Here is a 15,598-nt window from a genome sequence, read left to right as displayed (position 1 = left end):
TGTTGAGGAAAGTTCCCTCTATGCCTACTTTCTGCAGGGTTTTTATCATAAATGGGTGTTGAATTTTGTTGAAAGCTTTCTCTGCATCGATTGAGATGATCATATGGTTTTTCTCCTTCAGTTTGTTAATATGGTGTATCACATTGATTGATTTCCGTATATTGAAGAATCCTTGCACTCCTGGGATAAACCCCACTTGATCATGGTGTATGATCCTTTTAATGTGCTGTTGGATTCTGTTTGCTAGTATTTCATTGAGGATTTTTGCATCTATGTTCATCAGTGATATTGGCCTGTAGTTTTCTTTGTTTGTGACATCTTTGTCTGGTTTTGGTATCAGGGTGATGGTGGCCTCATAGAATGAGTTTGGGAGTGTTCCTCCCTCTGCTATATTTTGGAAGAGTTTGAGAAGGATAGCTGTTAGCTCATCTCTAGATGTTTGATAGAATTCGCCTGTGAAGCCATCTGGTCCTGGGCTTTTGTTTGTTGGAAGATTTTTAATCACAGTTTCAATTTCAGTGCTTGTGATTGGTCTGTTCATATTTTCTATTTCTTCCTGGTTCAGTCTCGGAAGGTTGTGCATTTCTAAGAATTTGCCCATTTCTTCCAGGTTGCCCGTTTTATTGGCATAGAGTTGCTTGTAGTAATCTCTCATGATCCTTTGTATTTCTGCACTGTCAGTTGTTACTTCTCCTTTTTCATTTCTAATTCTATTGAGTCTTCTCCCTTTTTTTCTTGATGAGTCTGGCTAATGGTTTATCAACTTTGTTTATCTTCTCAAAGAACCAGCTTTTAGTTTTGTTGATCTTTGCTATCATTTCCTTCATTTCTTTTTGATTTATTTCTGATCTGATCTTTATGATTTCTTTCCTTCTGCTAACTTTGGGGTTATTTTGTTCTTCTTTCTCTAATTCCTTTAGGTGTAAGGTTAGGTTGTTTATTTGAGATGTTTCTTGTTTCTTAAGGCAGGATTTTATTGCTATAAACTTTCCTCTTAGAACTGCTTTTGCTGCATCCCATAGGTTTTGGGTCATCGTGTTTTCATTGTCATTTGTTTCTAGGTATTTTTTGATTTCCTCTTTGATTTCTTAAGTGATCTCTTGGTTATTAAGTAGTGCATTGTTTAGCCTCCATGTGTTTGTATTTTTTACAGACTTTTTTCCTGTAATTGATATCTAGTCTCATAGCGTTGTGGTCGGAAAAGATACTTGATACGATTTCAATTTTCTTAAATTTACCAAGGCTAAATTTGTGACCCAAGATATGATCTATCCTGGAGAATGTTCCATGAGCACGTCAGAAGAATGTGTATTCTGTTGTTTTTGGATGGAATGTCCTATAAATATCAATTAAGTCCATCTTGTTTAATGTACCATTTAAAGCTTGTGTTTCCTTATTTATTTTCATTTTGGATGATTTGTCCATTGGTGAAAGTGGGGTGTTAAAGTCCCCTACTATGATTGTGTTACTGTCGATTTCCCCTTTTATGGCTGTTAGTATTTTCCTTATGTATTGAGGTGCTCCTATGTTGGATGCATAAATATTTACAATTGTTATATCTTCTTCTTGGATCGATCCCATGATCATTATGTAGTGTCCTTCTTTGTCTCTTGTAATAGTCTTTATTTTAAAGTCTATCTTGTCTTTCATGAGAATTGCTACTCCAGTTTTCTTTTGATTTCCATTTGCATGGAATAAAAAGAACTGAGGACAGTCTCAGAGACCTCTGGGACAACATTAAATGCACCAACATTCAAATTTTAGGGGTCCCAGAAGAAGAAGAGAAAAAGAAAGGGACTGAGAAGATATTTGAAGAGATTATCATTGAAAACTTCCCTAATATGGGAAAGGAAATAGTTAATCAAGTCCAGGAAGCACAGAGAGTCCCATACAGGATAAATCCAAGGAGAAACACACCAAGACACATATTAATCAAACTATCAAAAATTAGATACAAAGAAAAAATATTAAAATCAGCAAGGGAAAAACAACAAATAACACAGAAGGGAATCCCCATAAGGTTAACAGCTGATCTTTCAGCAGAAACTGTGCAAGCTAGAAGGGAGTGGCAGGACATATTTAAAGTGATGAAGGAGAAAAACCTAAAACCAAGATTACTCTACCCAGCACGGATCTCATTCAGATTTGATGGAGAAATTAAAACCTTTACAGACAAGCAAAAGCTAAGAGAATTCAGCACCACCAAACCAGCTTTACAACAAATGCTAAAGGAACTTCTCTAGGCAGGAAACACAAGAGAAGGAAAAGACCTACTATAACAAACCCAAAACAATTAAAAATGGTAATAGGAACATACATATCGATAATTACCTTAAACGTAAATGGATTAAATGCTCCAACCAAAAGACATAGACTAGCTGAATGGATACAAAAACAAGACCTGTATATATGCTGTCTACAAGAGACCCACTTCAGACCTAGGGACACATACAGACTGAAAGTGAGGGGATGGAAAAAGAGACATGTTCTTATAATTCAACGTGTTGAAAGTCAATATAAATCCTGTGTAAAAATTCTTAACCTGGTACTCCTCCTGGGTCAACCCCTTAATGCTTTATCACTGGAGTGCAACCTACTCTCAATGGATCTGCATTAAAGTATCATGAGAAATTAGGCTCTTCCAATATTTATTTACTAATTATGTACTAATTATTCTTTTAAAGTAACATTTGATCTGACCTGCTACTTAATGCTGAGGATTAGAACTTCAGAGAGGGAAAGAGAAAGGGAAGAAACAAATGGACACTGATGTGATAACTACTCCATGTCAGGAGGTGGGTTCTTGTTGCCAGGCTCACTTCCACTGCTCCCAGGACAATGTTCCTGAAAAGATGCACAGAATGTTCTGACTTTCTGAATTCAGTACATAAAATTTGGGGTCCAAGCCAATCTTACTTAGATCTGGAAAGGCAGGAACACACACACACAAAATCAGGGCTTCATTCTATTGTCTGCTCCTCTAACTCACAGGGTTACTGTATCATCAAAAGGAGTTAACATTAGGAGAAAATGTAAAATAACAAGGCTTGCTTTTAATGATTTTTTTCCTATTATAAAATTTTGCAGCCAATTTGGAAAATGTTGATTTATTTCCTTAGGGATTTTCTATGCATATAGTTTTACATAGTTGAAGCATACGCATTTATATACTTATTTTTTCACTTATTATGTGGGCATTTTACCATTTGTTAAAACTATTCATGAATATTATTCCATAATATCATTGCATAATATTCCATCAATATGGACACTAGTTACAAAACCACTGATATATTTTTGTATGTCTAAAGAGTGCAAATGTTTTCAAATTATTTACAACATGATACGTGTGCTTGTACACACTAGGGATTTTTTCCCTTTATTTTTAGGATAGATTTGTAGAAAAATTATAAAAGGTCTATTTTAAGTAATTTTTATTTATCAACTTTTCAAAGAATCAAATTTAGCTTTTTAGATCCCCTCTGCTGTACTTTTGTTTTCAGGTTATTCTTTTCTGGGTTTCTGTTGTTGTTGCTGTTCCTTCTTTCAATTCTTTGGAGATCCTGGGACTTGAAGTTGATGCTGTGATGGAGTAAGTCTTGAGGATCTTCAGGGAAAGACTAATGTTATTTTGAATGGGCAAGGGATATGAATTGTTGTGACCAAGGCAGATTATATTTTCCAAAGATGACCACAATAACATCTCCTATCATACATATTCTTTTAACAATGTGACTTTGACACTTCTCCTAACAACAGACAGATCTGTGCTAGGACTCTTTCCTCTCGAAGCTGGGTGGGCCTTTGTGATTGCCTCAACCTATAGAATGTGATGGAACTGACCTATATGTCATTTCCATTGTGAGGTTATACAAATGTCACGACTTCTGCCATGTTCTCTTTGGACACTAGCTTTGGTGGAAGCCAGCTACCATACAAACAATCCAACTGTACTGAGGCTGGCATGCTGTGAGGGAGCCCAAACAAGCTCACAAGGAGAGACCACATGGAGATCCCTGAGACTAGATGGAGAAAGAGAGATGCCCAGCCAACCCCAGATGCTCCAATCCTTCACCATTTCAACTCCAGTCACCAGATGAGAGATCATAAGTCAGATCTCCTGAGCCTGGTCCTTCCTGAATTCCTGACCCACAGAAACTGTGAAAGACACTAAAATGACTGTTGTTGTTTAAGCCATGGCGAATGATTTGCTATTGAGCAATAAATAACTGAAACAAGAGCTTTAAAACACTTCAATCTCTCCCTCTCAATTTAAGTGATGTTATTTTCCAGTACAGTCATCCCTTGGTATCTGCAGTGAATTGGTTCCAGGACCCAGTCCATGGATACTCACATCCCTTAAAGCAGGCTCTCTGTATCTGTGGCTTCTACAAATCATACGTAAAGATAATGTATAATTATTATTTCATATGGGTGATGTTCATTTAGATTTGTTTATATGTTTACCAATTTCTTTGCCATCCCAGATTTTCCTTCTAAAGTAACATTCTTTTTTCCTGAAATACATTCTTTAGAATTTCTTTCTGTGAAGGTCTGCTGATGGTAAATAATCTGTCTGTTTTTACAGAAAATGTTTTTCTTACTTGAAAGAAAATTTGTACACACTCCTATGTTGATAGTTTCTTCTCTCAGAATTCTGAAGATATTTTCCCAGATTTCTTTTTTTTTTTTTTAATTTTTATTGGAGTATAGTTGATTTACAATGTTGTGTTAGTTTCAGGCATACAGCAAAGTTAATCAGTTATACATATACATATAGCCACTCTTTTGTTTTTTAGATTCTTTTCCCATACAGGCCATTACGGAGTATTGAGTAGAGTTCCCTGTGCTATACAGTAGGTTCTTACTAGTTATCTGTTTTATATATAGTAGTATGTATATGTCAATCCCAATCTCCCAATTTATCCTCCCCCCCAATCCCCTGCTAACCATAAGTTTTAACATCTGTGACTCTACTTCTGTTTTGTAAATAAATTCACTTGTACCCTTTTTTTTTAGATTACACATATAAGTGATATCATATGATATTTGTCTTTCTGTGTCTGACTAACTTCACTCAGTATGACAATCTCTAGGTCCAACCATGTTACTGCAAATGGCATTATTTTGTTCTTTTTTATGGCTGAGTAATATTCCATTGTATATAGGTACCACATCTTCTTTATCCATTCCTCTGTTGATGGACATTTAGGTTGCTTCCACGTCCTGGCTATTGTAAATAGTGCTGCAATGAACACTGGGGTGCATGTATCTTTTTGAATTATGGTTTTCTCCAGGTATATGCCCAGGCGTGGGATTGCTGGGTCATGTGGTGGTTCTATTTTTAGTTTTTTAAGGAACTTCCATACTGTTCTCTATGGTGGCTGCACCAATTGACATTCCCACCAAAAGTGTAGGAGGGTACTCTTTTCTCCACACCCGCTCCAGCATTTATTGTTTGTAGATTTTTTGATGATGGCCATTCTGACTGGTGTGAGGCAATACCTAGTTGTAGTTTTGATTTGCATTTCTCTAATAAATAGTGAAGTTGAGCATCTTTTCATGTGCTATTTGGCAATCTGTATATCTTCTTTGGAGCAATGTCTGTTTAGGTCTTCTGCCCACTTTTGGATTGGGTTGTTTGTTTTTTTGATATTGAGCTGAATGAGCTGTTTGTATATTTTGGAGATCAATCCCTTGTCAGTTGCTTCATTTGCAAGTATTTTCTCCCATTCTGAGGGCTGTCTTTTCGTTTTGTTTATGGTTTCCTTTGCTGTGCAAAAGCTTTTAAGTTTAATTAGATTCCATTTGTTTTTTCCCATTGATTTCTGACTTCCATTTTTACTGTTGGAAGAAGTCTGCTTTTAGTGTAATGATCATTCTTTTGCAGGTAATGTCTTTTTTCTCCAGCTGCTTTTAAAAGCTTCTTATTATCTTTAGTTCAATTTTACTAAAATGGTCTAGGTTTGCATTTTTTTAAAATTTAATTCATGTTTGATACTTTGTTTTTTGTATTTATGGATTACATTATTCTTTAACTCTGAAGAAGTCTCAACTTTTACCTCTATTTTATAATTCCACAATTCCATTTAAAGAAAGACTGGACTGGTAGTCATTCTTATTCCAGTCTCCAAGTTTCTTTGTCTTGTCTTCATATTTTCTACATCTTTGTATCTAAAAAATTATTTGCTCTATTTTCCAGTTCACTGATTCTCTCTTCAGTTATGTCTAATCTGATGTCTGTCCATTTCAACAATTATATTTTCATTACTAAATTTCTTATTTGGGGGACTTCCCTGGTAGTCCAGTGGTTAAGAATCTGCCTTCCAATACAGGGGAGGCGGGTTCAGTCCCTGGTCGGGGAACTAAGATCCCACATGCCATGGGGCAACTAAGCCCACATGCTCTAGAGCCCGCACACCACAACTAGAGAGTCCCCATGCTGCAACAAAAGATCCCGCATGCTGCAACTAAGACCCAATGCAGCCAAATAAATAAATAAATAAATAAATATTTTTTAAAAAATAAAATAAAATTCCTATTTGGTTCTTTTTTAAAGCTATCTAGGTAATTTTGATATTTTCTTGCTGACTTTTGATTCATATTTATTTTTTCTATAAGAATTTCATACTTAGTAATATATTGCATCTGACAATTTCAGTAAATTCTCAGGCATGTCTATCCACAATTTTTGTTTACTTTTTAGCTCTGAGGACTTTCAATATTGTGAATTTCAGTGTTTCCTTATGAGCTTATATCTGTTTGAAAGTGGTATTCTGAGAGCTTTTCTCTAGAAGAAATTTGTGTTTGCTTCTATTAGAAGCCATAGACTGCTAATATGACTTGGGACCACATTGTCCCTTATCAAGGCTTAATATGGGGCACACATTAACATGGTAAATACAGGGCTTGGTCTCCTGTTCTCAGCTTTGGTATCAGAATTTTATAGTTCACAATGCTTGGTCTGGTTTTAGGTTCATGATTTCCTGTTTTGTGTTTTGGGGTTTTTTGTTTGTTTGGGGGAGAAGTATGCAGATACTCTTGGAGATTCCCTAAATTTGATGAGCCCAATAATGCATTAAAAATATGTTTTAACCAAGAACAAAATGTATTCCAACAGGAGAGTCCTCCTGAGTAGCTATTCTGGGTATTAATCAGAATAGCTTCTACTGGCCACAGCTACATTATTTCATTTACATCTCTCATCAATCCTCAAGGTAAATAATTTTATATTCAACTCACAGGGGGGGAGGTTAAGTAACTAACTTTACATAGCTAGCAAGTATGAAGCACTTACTAGTAGTGGCACTAGAATTTGAACACAAAGTCTGTTTAAAGCCAAAACTTGGATAACTATTTCATCCAGACACAAACTCCATACAGATCTACACCCTTTTAGAGGCATCTCTTCTCTGTCTTCTCCTTGCTCTCTCTAGTTCCAGTTTTAGCATCTGCCTTTTAATTCCCTTATATCACAGCAGATGTTAGACAGAATGGCTATCAGTGACTGCCAAACCTTGGTGCAAACACTGATAAACTGCTCTAAGTTTGGAGAGAAAAGAAAAAAGAAGTCAGCGGGCAGAAGAGATGGAGATGTTTAGGAACGCAGTCTGAGGCATGAGTCATGTAGAATGTTAAAAAGAAGTTGTTATAAACCCTCTTTAGATCCAAGTCATTCTCCTCAAAGCTCAAATTATTTTTTAAAAAGTACATCAATAAAATAAGCAATTGTCCTCCCAGATAATACCTCTATACTCCCAAGTGCCTTTAGTAAAATTTGAGGTGATAACCATTGGATAGTCTCTTTCACTTGTACGAAAAGAGATTACCCAGTTTCTACCTGATATTAGAAACCTCAAAATAAATATTTGGGTCTTATATCAAGTCCTTCCAGTCAACTAAAAGTTACACACTTACAAATTTTAAAAGGTTAACTCCACCATGATTTGTACTCCATTTGTTCTGATAGCTTTTTTGTTCCTTAATTTATGTCAACTTTTTAAAAAAAGAGGAACCAAGTTTTCCCTGCTAAACCAAACATTTCATTAATACTGCTTTGAAATATCTGTTACTAAAAAATTTAGCTCCTTAGTTTAAGAGCATAGAAACATTTTAACTGACACCAAAAAATTCATTAAATTTCCTTTTTAAAGACAGTTTAAACCAGAAATTCAGTTTGAAGGATATTTAAAATATATTTATTCACTTATTCATTCATTCCCTAAACATTTACTGTGCATGTCCTGTATGCCAAAAAACATGCTGGGGTCTCAAGAGCACAGATAAAAGATTCTTGACCCCAAGTTGTTCACACTGATACTACTGCTTCTAATATGCCCACATGGAAGCACACACTCAGAACACTGATGCTCTTTTTTGTGGCTGCAAATAATAATCACTGCCCAAGCTGGAGCCTCAAAGCTCAAAAGTAATATCATAACAGGACAATCAATTAAGTTCCAGTTTTTATTTTTTAACCATCATTTGCCCAAATATGTACTGAACTCCTGATATGGGCAAAATGGCTAATTGAGTTTTCAATTCTATTGAAAAATTAAGAAACAAGCTTTGAGAACTGTAATCTCTAATTTTACTTGACAGAATGACTCAGTTTGGGCCAGTGAATTTTAAACCTATTGTGAGTAATGGAAGCCTTGGAAAATCGGATTTAAAAAATACATAATACACATACATAAAATTTAAAAAGTAAATTTCAGAAGGGATTCAGGGGTCCCCTGCACCCCCTTTAGGGATTCCAAGACCACAGAATGTCTGTTGACTGGGAGCAACTTCAGGGTACGAGTTGTATTTTCTTCAACTTTGTATTCTCTGTCTCAGAGTAGATTTCAAAATATATTTGTTGAATGAGCACCTCTGCAACTTTGTTCTTGTGAAGCTCCCATTTTAATCTCCCTCTTCCCCCATGAATTTCCAAATCCTCAAATTCCACATATGCACTTTTCTAAAACATTTACTCAAGACTAATCTGATAGCTTAAACAACTATTTTCCAAACTCTACTTTCATAATTTTCCCTTTTCCACTTCACAAAAGGCATACCTCCTATTATCCCAAATATTATAATGATGCAGTGCCCCAGAGTGTAAAAGCCACCAGGCAACCAAACAAAGAAACATTTGTAAGGTACATAGTTTCTGAAGACATGTCCCCTGAGAAAAAGCAAAAAGATCTTTATAAGAAATAGATAGAGGCTGTGCCTTATTTTATCCAGGGGACAAACTCTTGGCAACTCCTATACCTTACTTATATGTTGAATAATTAGAACTCAGAAGTGAGATGATTATATGGGGTTACATTTTAGAGCTTAATTGAATAAAATGTAGTCTGCCTTTTTCTGACAGAAAGTCAACTCAACTTAATGAATTAATTTGACAAAGCGCACTGGCTTTGCTATGAGGACATGGAACATCCAAAAAGCTAAATCTGCACTTCTGAGACTTTGACAATATGTATTTAAATATGCACAGTGTAGAAAGCTCTGAAAGTGCATGCTTGGCAACAATTTAACTTCATGCCAAAAAAAATTAGGTAACTTTTAAAAGATCAAGGAAATAATGATGGATTTAAAAAATTCTTTTAAAGGGTATTTGAACAAAAATGTTTGTGGACCAATGGGTTAGAGCTGGTGTATGTTAATGAAGGGCAACCCTGTGAAGGGATCCTTGTTGCCATCCACCTACAAAACCCAGCAAAGGAAGGAAGAAGACAACAGCAGTGGGTCTGAAGATCCAACAGACTCTGCTGTCACATTAGAATAACTTCTCTTCTCTAAGCCATAAAAATGCAATCAGAAGTTGAATGTGACTGCAAAGCCCTTTCTAATCTGTGTCCCGGGCACCCTAACTAATCCTTTTGTTCTAGGTGCTGTCAAAAAGAGTTCACTGTATACCCATTGAACAACAATCTGTTAAGAGAACAGAACTCATCTTAAGTGTTCTTATTATCACACACTCAAAAAAACAGGGGCACAAGGAAACTTTTGGCGGCGATGGTTATGTTTATTACCTTGATGATGGTGATAGTATCATGGGTGTATGCGTATGCCCAGACTCATCAAATTGTACACATTAAACATGTGCAGTTTTTTTTTTTGTCTATCAATTATACCTCAATACAGCTGTTTTTAAAAACTGAGACTGTACTCTAGACAAGATATCCTAACAAAGGCTATAGCAGAGCCCCTTCTTACTGAGAATTTCTACTAACTACATCAACGAATATTACCTTCTCTAACCTTATTTTTGCTACAGGCAGAATAATGTGTACATTATAAATATATATATACATTAATTATACATATATAATGTGTGAATCATCATCATGGGTGCCTCTCGTATATACTGAATTTTCTCACGCCTGTTTTACCTTTATACAGATATCTTTTCTACGAGAATTTTGTAGTGAAAACTCATAGTGCTTATAACTCTCAGTGGAATATTTTTATAAGAATCAAGGATCTGGAGGGCAGCCATGAAAATTAGTGGTACTTAGGCATTTCCACTGCACATCTTTGCCCAATGAATTTGATTTTTAGTCACATGAAAGTGCAAGACACTGCCAGCATCTTGGGCGTGCAAAGCTTTGGGAGGAGACTACAAGGTCTGAATAAAAAACTTCCTGAATCCAACACTCTCCTCCCCTGAGAAGGAACCACTTGTTGGTCCTCAGAATTGTTATGGACGTGTCCCTAAACCATCCTGTTAATTAGTTTTATTTTTACCTTTATATGGACATCCTACTGTATTTTTTAATGACTCCCTTCTTTTTGTCAGTATCAGGTTTTTGAAGTTCACCCACTTTATTGTGGGTAGTCATAGTTCATGGTGGTAAAACATTCCACTATGTGAACATACCTGAATTCATTGATTCATTCCACCATGAATTCACAATCAACTACTTTAATTTTTAGCTACTATAAACGTTATTATACATTTCTCTCTTATAAATACTGTTTTTCTCTAGGATATATACCTAGGAGTGGAACTGCTAGGGCATGGAGCATGTGTATCTTCAACCCTACTACATAACGTCAAAACACACTCCAGAGTGGTTGGAACCATATTCCCTCCAAATAGCATATCTGGTACTTTCGGGTCCACATCCTCACTAACAGTTGGAATAAGTTCTGCCAACCTGATGGATGTGTAATGATATCTCCTAAGGATTTTTATTTTCATTTTTTCTGATTACTAATGTGGTAGAGCATCTATTCATTCATTTATTGGCTATTTGGAGTTGTTCTATGAAGTCTGGTTCAACTCTTTGACTTATTTTCCTACCGGTTTTCTGTTTTTCATATTCAATTAATTTATTTCTAAATTACACGTAAAAGTTATTTGTATACTCTGGATCCAAGTCCTTTGTTAGTTGTCTTCCTCTAAAATGTGGTTGTATTTGCCCTACTTCTACCACGTCTTTTTATGAATAAAAGTTCCCAATTTTAATAAATCAAACTTATCAGTCTTTTCCCTTCTATTTAGTGCTATGTGATTCTTATATAAGAAATCACAAGACCTATGTTACTTTCTACAAGCTTTCTTGTTTAGCTTTTCAAAGTTAGGTCTTAGCCATCTGGAAGTGATATTTGGTATAAGGTATGAGGTAGAGGTATAATTTCATAGACACCTAACTGTCTTCACATCATTTTGAAAAATTTGTCCTTTTCTCTCTGATCTACAATATTACCTCTGTCATATATTAAGGGTCTATATATATGTGAATCTGATAACTACAGAAGGAGAAAGGAAAGGTTCAAAAATTAAACGTTTAAGAGGCAAAGTAAACCTGTTGGTTAAGATTAAGTTCAATATAAAGAATTAACACAAGGTTAAGCAAGAATCATTAGGATTAATATTATTTGACATTTAGGTTGTCCAAAATGTCCCTCAATAAAATTCCGTAATTTTTCTATAGAGGGTTTGCTTTTTTGTCTAATTTTTGTTTGCTTTTTTGGCCGAGCCACGTGGCTTGCGGGATCTTAGTTCCCTGACCAGGGATTGAACCCAGGCCAGAATAGTGAAAGCGCCGAGTCCTAACCACTGGACCACCAGGGAATTCCCATGGTCTAACTGTTAAGTATATAAAAGTATCTGATGTTACTGGGATATATTTTTCCATATTTCACAAAATGGAACTGCTATATGCATTTTGATTTTGTATTCAAAAACCTTGCAACATGGAATATACTTTGTTAAGTGAAAAAACTTTCACTCCCTTTTCCAAAATGACTTATCACTTGTGGAAACTCAATTGTCTCCTTGTGCAACATATGGATCACCTGGAAAGATGGGGTGTGCGATGGTCACTGGTTAAGAGTATGGGTTTTGGGAGACAAGTCTGGGTGAAGTCCCAGACTGATGACCAGCAGCTGTGAATATGAGCAGATGACAAAACTTATGTCACGTTTGTTTTTCTGTAAAAACACACATTAAAATACTTCCTTATTAGGATTATTTTGAGATTAAATGAGGCAATGCATATAAAGAGCACAGAACCTGGCACATAGAAACACTGACTAAATGTTGACCCAGCATTACTCATAATGACTCTTGCTTGCCTTGCATTAATTCTTTATGTTGAACTTTTTTCCCTTCAAACAATTATTGATCCTTTCCTTTCTCCTTCTGTAGTTATAATTTTTCTCAAAATCACAATCTCACTTTCTCTTTCATCTTGCTCTGTCTTGTTCTAAATAAATACTCGTTTTCACGAGCTTTTAAAAATCTTACCACCAATTCCACATATTCAGATAGAAAAATAGACTCTTTTGTCCTTCAGTGTAATGTACTGAATGTTTCATTCCCCTCCAGGCACGGAAAAGTATTATACTATGGTTATGCAAGACATTACCATTGGGGTAAACTGGATGAAGAGTACAAAGGACCTTCCTGTACTTTTTTTCGTTTTGCAACTTCTTGTGAATCTGAAATTATCTAAAAAAATTTAAATAATCAAAGAAAAATATTTCTGTAAGTGTTCTCTTGACCTTTTGCTCATTCTCTTGAATCTGATATGAACCCTTCCCAATTTTAAAAATTGCACATATTTATGATTTCCAGAACCCCAATCCACTTAATTGAATTAAAGAGACATCATCACCATTGTTGATTTTCTGACATCTTCCTGATCAGACCCCCAAGCCCTCTCACAAAAACCCACAAAAAACCCAAGACTGAGTGTGAGTCAATAACTAAACTGTAAAAGAGAAATGTTTTGTTTTCTTATTCTTCCCAACTCCTTGCTATGCTACATTAGTTTATGTCAGCAAACAAATCACACTAAAAATTAAATACAGAGCACTGATTTTTGGTCATTCATTTAAGTTATTCAATACTAACTCACAAATTTGACTGGCATTTTTGGTTTTCAGTGACATTTTAAAAACTAACTGTTTATTATGAAAGTATATACCTATAAAGCTATATTCACTGACAGCAAAAAGGCTTACCATACAAAATTGAACAGAAAACTAAAGTACAAATTTTGGAAAATGTCAAATCATATATGTAGCATTAAGTCCAAAAAATAGGAAGAATAATCTGAATATAGAAAGAACAAAAACACAAAACTTCTAAGTCCATTTATACAGTCTTGATGAAACCTAAGAGGACATTATATCCATAAAAAATATGCTGCTTTGAGAAAAATAATTTAGCTCACAAAAAATAAAAATACAATTAAAAAGTGGAAATGGTAGACTACATAGCAGAATGAAAACAACTGAAATACGATTTACTGAGCTGAAAGGGGTTATTCTTGGGACACAACACACACATATACACACACAAAGCTACATGGTACAAGGAAAGAGTTAGAAATCATGGTTAATATATCTAGAAGTTCTAATATCCACTTAATAGGAGGACTAGAAAGAGAGAGCAAATATAATGAAGAAGAGGAAATAATCAGGCATATAAGAGAGAGAATGTTCACAAAGATGAAAAGCAATACTAATGATAGCTAACATTTATATAGTGCTTACAATATACCAGGCACTGTTCTAAGCATATATATAATTATAATATACATATATACACACACATATTTACACATATATACATCTACATATATATGTAGTTTAATTCATTGTAAGTATGAATTAAACTAAGTATTATTATCCCTGTTTTACAGATGAGGAAACTGAAGGAGGAAGTGTTAAATAACTCAGTCAAGCTCACACAGCTGTGAGTGGGCGAGCAGGAAGTGAAACCCAAGTCATCTTGCTTTAGAGGACAGACTCATAACCACTACACCTCCACATCTTCCAACTCAAAAGACCTCTCATTAATGTGCCAAGCAACATTAATGAAAAAAGAGACCCACTCTGAGATATATCTTGGTAAACTCTGAATTTAAATGGTAAAAAGAAATGTATACGTTTTAGTGGAGGAAGGAAAGAAAGATTTCCCTCAAACAAAAAAATGAATAAATTTCCATTAGATTTTTGGTTGGCAACTCTGGGTGCCAGAAGATAATGAAACAATATCTTCAAAGTTCTGAAGAATATATGAAATATCTGAAAAAAGTGTACCTCGTGTTAGTTATAGTTATTTACAAATGGTGAGGTTTGGGGTGATTCTTTTTGTTACCATCTTCTTTGTATTTTTCTCTCTTAATTTCTTATAATGAACATATATTTTTGTGGAAAAACATTAAGATCAGTGTTATAAAAATGAAGATAGTCACATGGATTAAATTTCTTAAGTATAAAAAATGAAACTATAAATGCACTAAAAAAATACAGGATAATATTTTCTCATTGGAGGGAATGTGGGTAAGGAAGATTGTCTAAAGATAGTTTTTTTTTTAAAAAAAGGAAAAGACTAACAAGTTTCATTGTATAAAAAATGTTGAATTCTGATAGGACAGAAGTTAAACAGATTAGAAGAAAATATTTGCTCCATATATAGCAAAGACTTAATATCTATACAGTTCTTTTAAATCAACAGGAAAATAGTTTGTAAAAAGAAAAAAAGTATGAAATGAGCAAAAAAGGCAAACAGGCAATTCACAGAAGAAAAAATACTAATAGTCAATACTCACTCAGCCCTTCTTATATTCAAAATAAAAAACACATATTAAGTAAAAAATAATGTATCATTTTTAACTCAGCAAACTGACAAAAATTTAAAAGATGAACAGCACATAATGTTTTCAGTACTGGAAAACAGGCAGTCTGACCCATGACCGAACAGGAAGTAAATAGTACATTTTGGAAGTGTAATTTCACAATATCTGTCAAATTAAAAATTGGTTGTGTTTCCCAACATCTATTTTATGGGAATACTTACTTATGAACCAAAACAAGTAGCATAGAATTGTTTATCAAGTGACACACAAGTGCTGTTCACTCGGATAAGACTTCCTTAGGTGGCAAATGCCTGAGCTTAGAATATCTGGGTATTTCACTATTAACTGCTAGTGTACATGGGAAAGCATAAGGGCGATGTTCGACCCTTCTTTTCACAGAGATTGAGTCATTCTCTATGATGAACAGTCCTTGGATAAACAGCTCACAGCTTACCGCTGGGCTTCATCAACTAGAGACCGACGACCCCCAGAAGCTCCCACAGCAGCTG

At 34.9% G+C, this 15,598-nt stretch overlaps 1 protein-coding gene across 3 annotated transcripts in view; it reads right to left on the bottom strand.

The window, feature by feature from the left end:
- Nucleotides 1–15,598, bottom strand: part of ST8SIA1 (ST8 alpha-N-acetyl-neuraminide alpha-2,8-sialyltransferase 1) — a 155,368-nt gene that overhangs the window by 41,882 nt on the left and 97,888 nt on the right. The window lies entirely within an intron of this gene.

The sequence above is a fragment of the Eubalaena glacialis genome, chromosome 11, assembly GCF_028564815.1.
Source record: "Eubalaena glacialis isolate mEubGla1 chromosome 11, mEubGla1.1.hap2.+ XY, whole genome shotgun sequence".
Taxonomy (NCBI): Eukaryota; Metazoa; Chordata; class Mammalia; order Artiodactyla; family Balaenidae; genus Eubalaena; species Eubalaena glacialis.
This window is presented reverse-complemented; position numbering and strand designations above follow the sequence as displayed.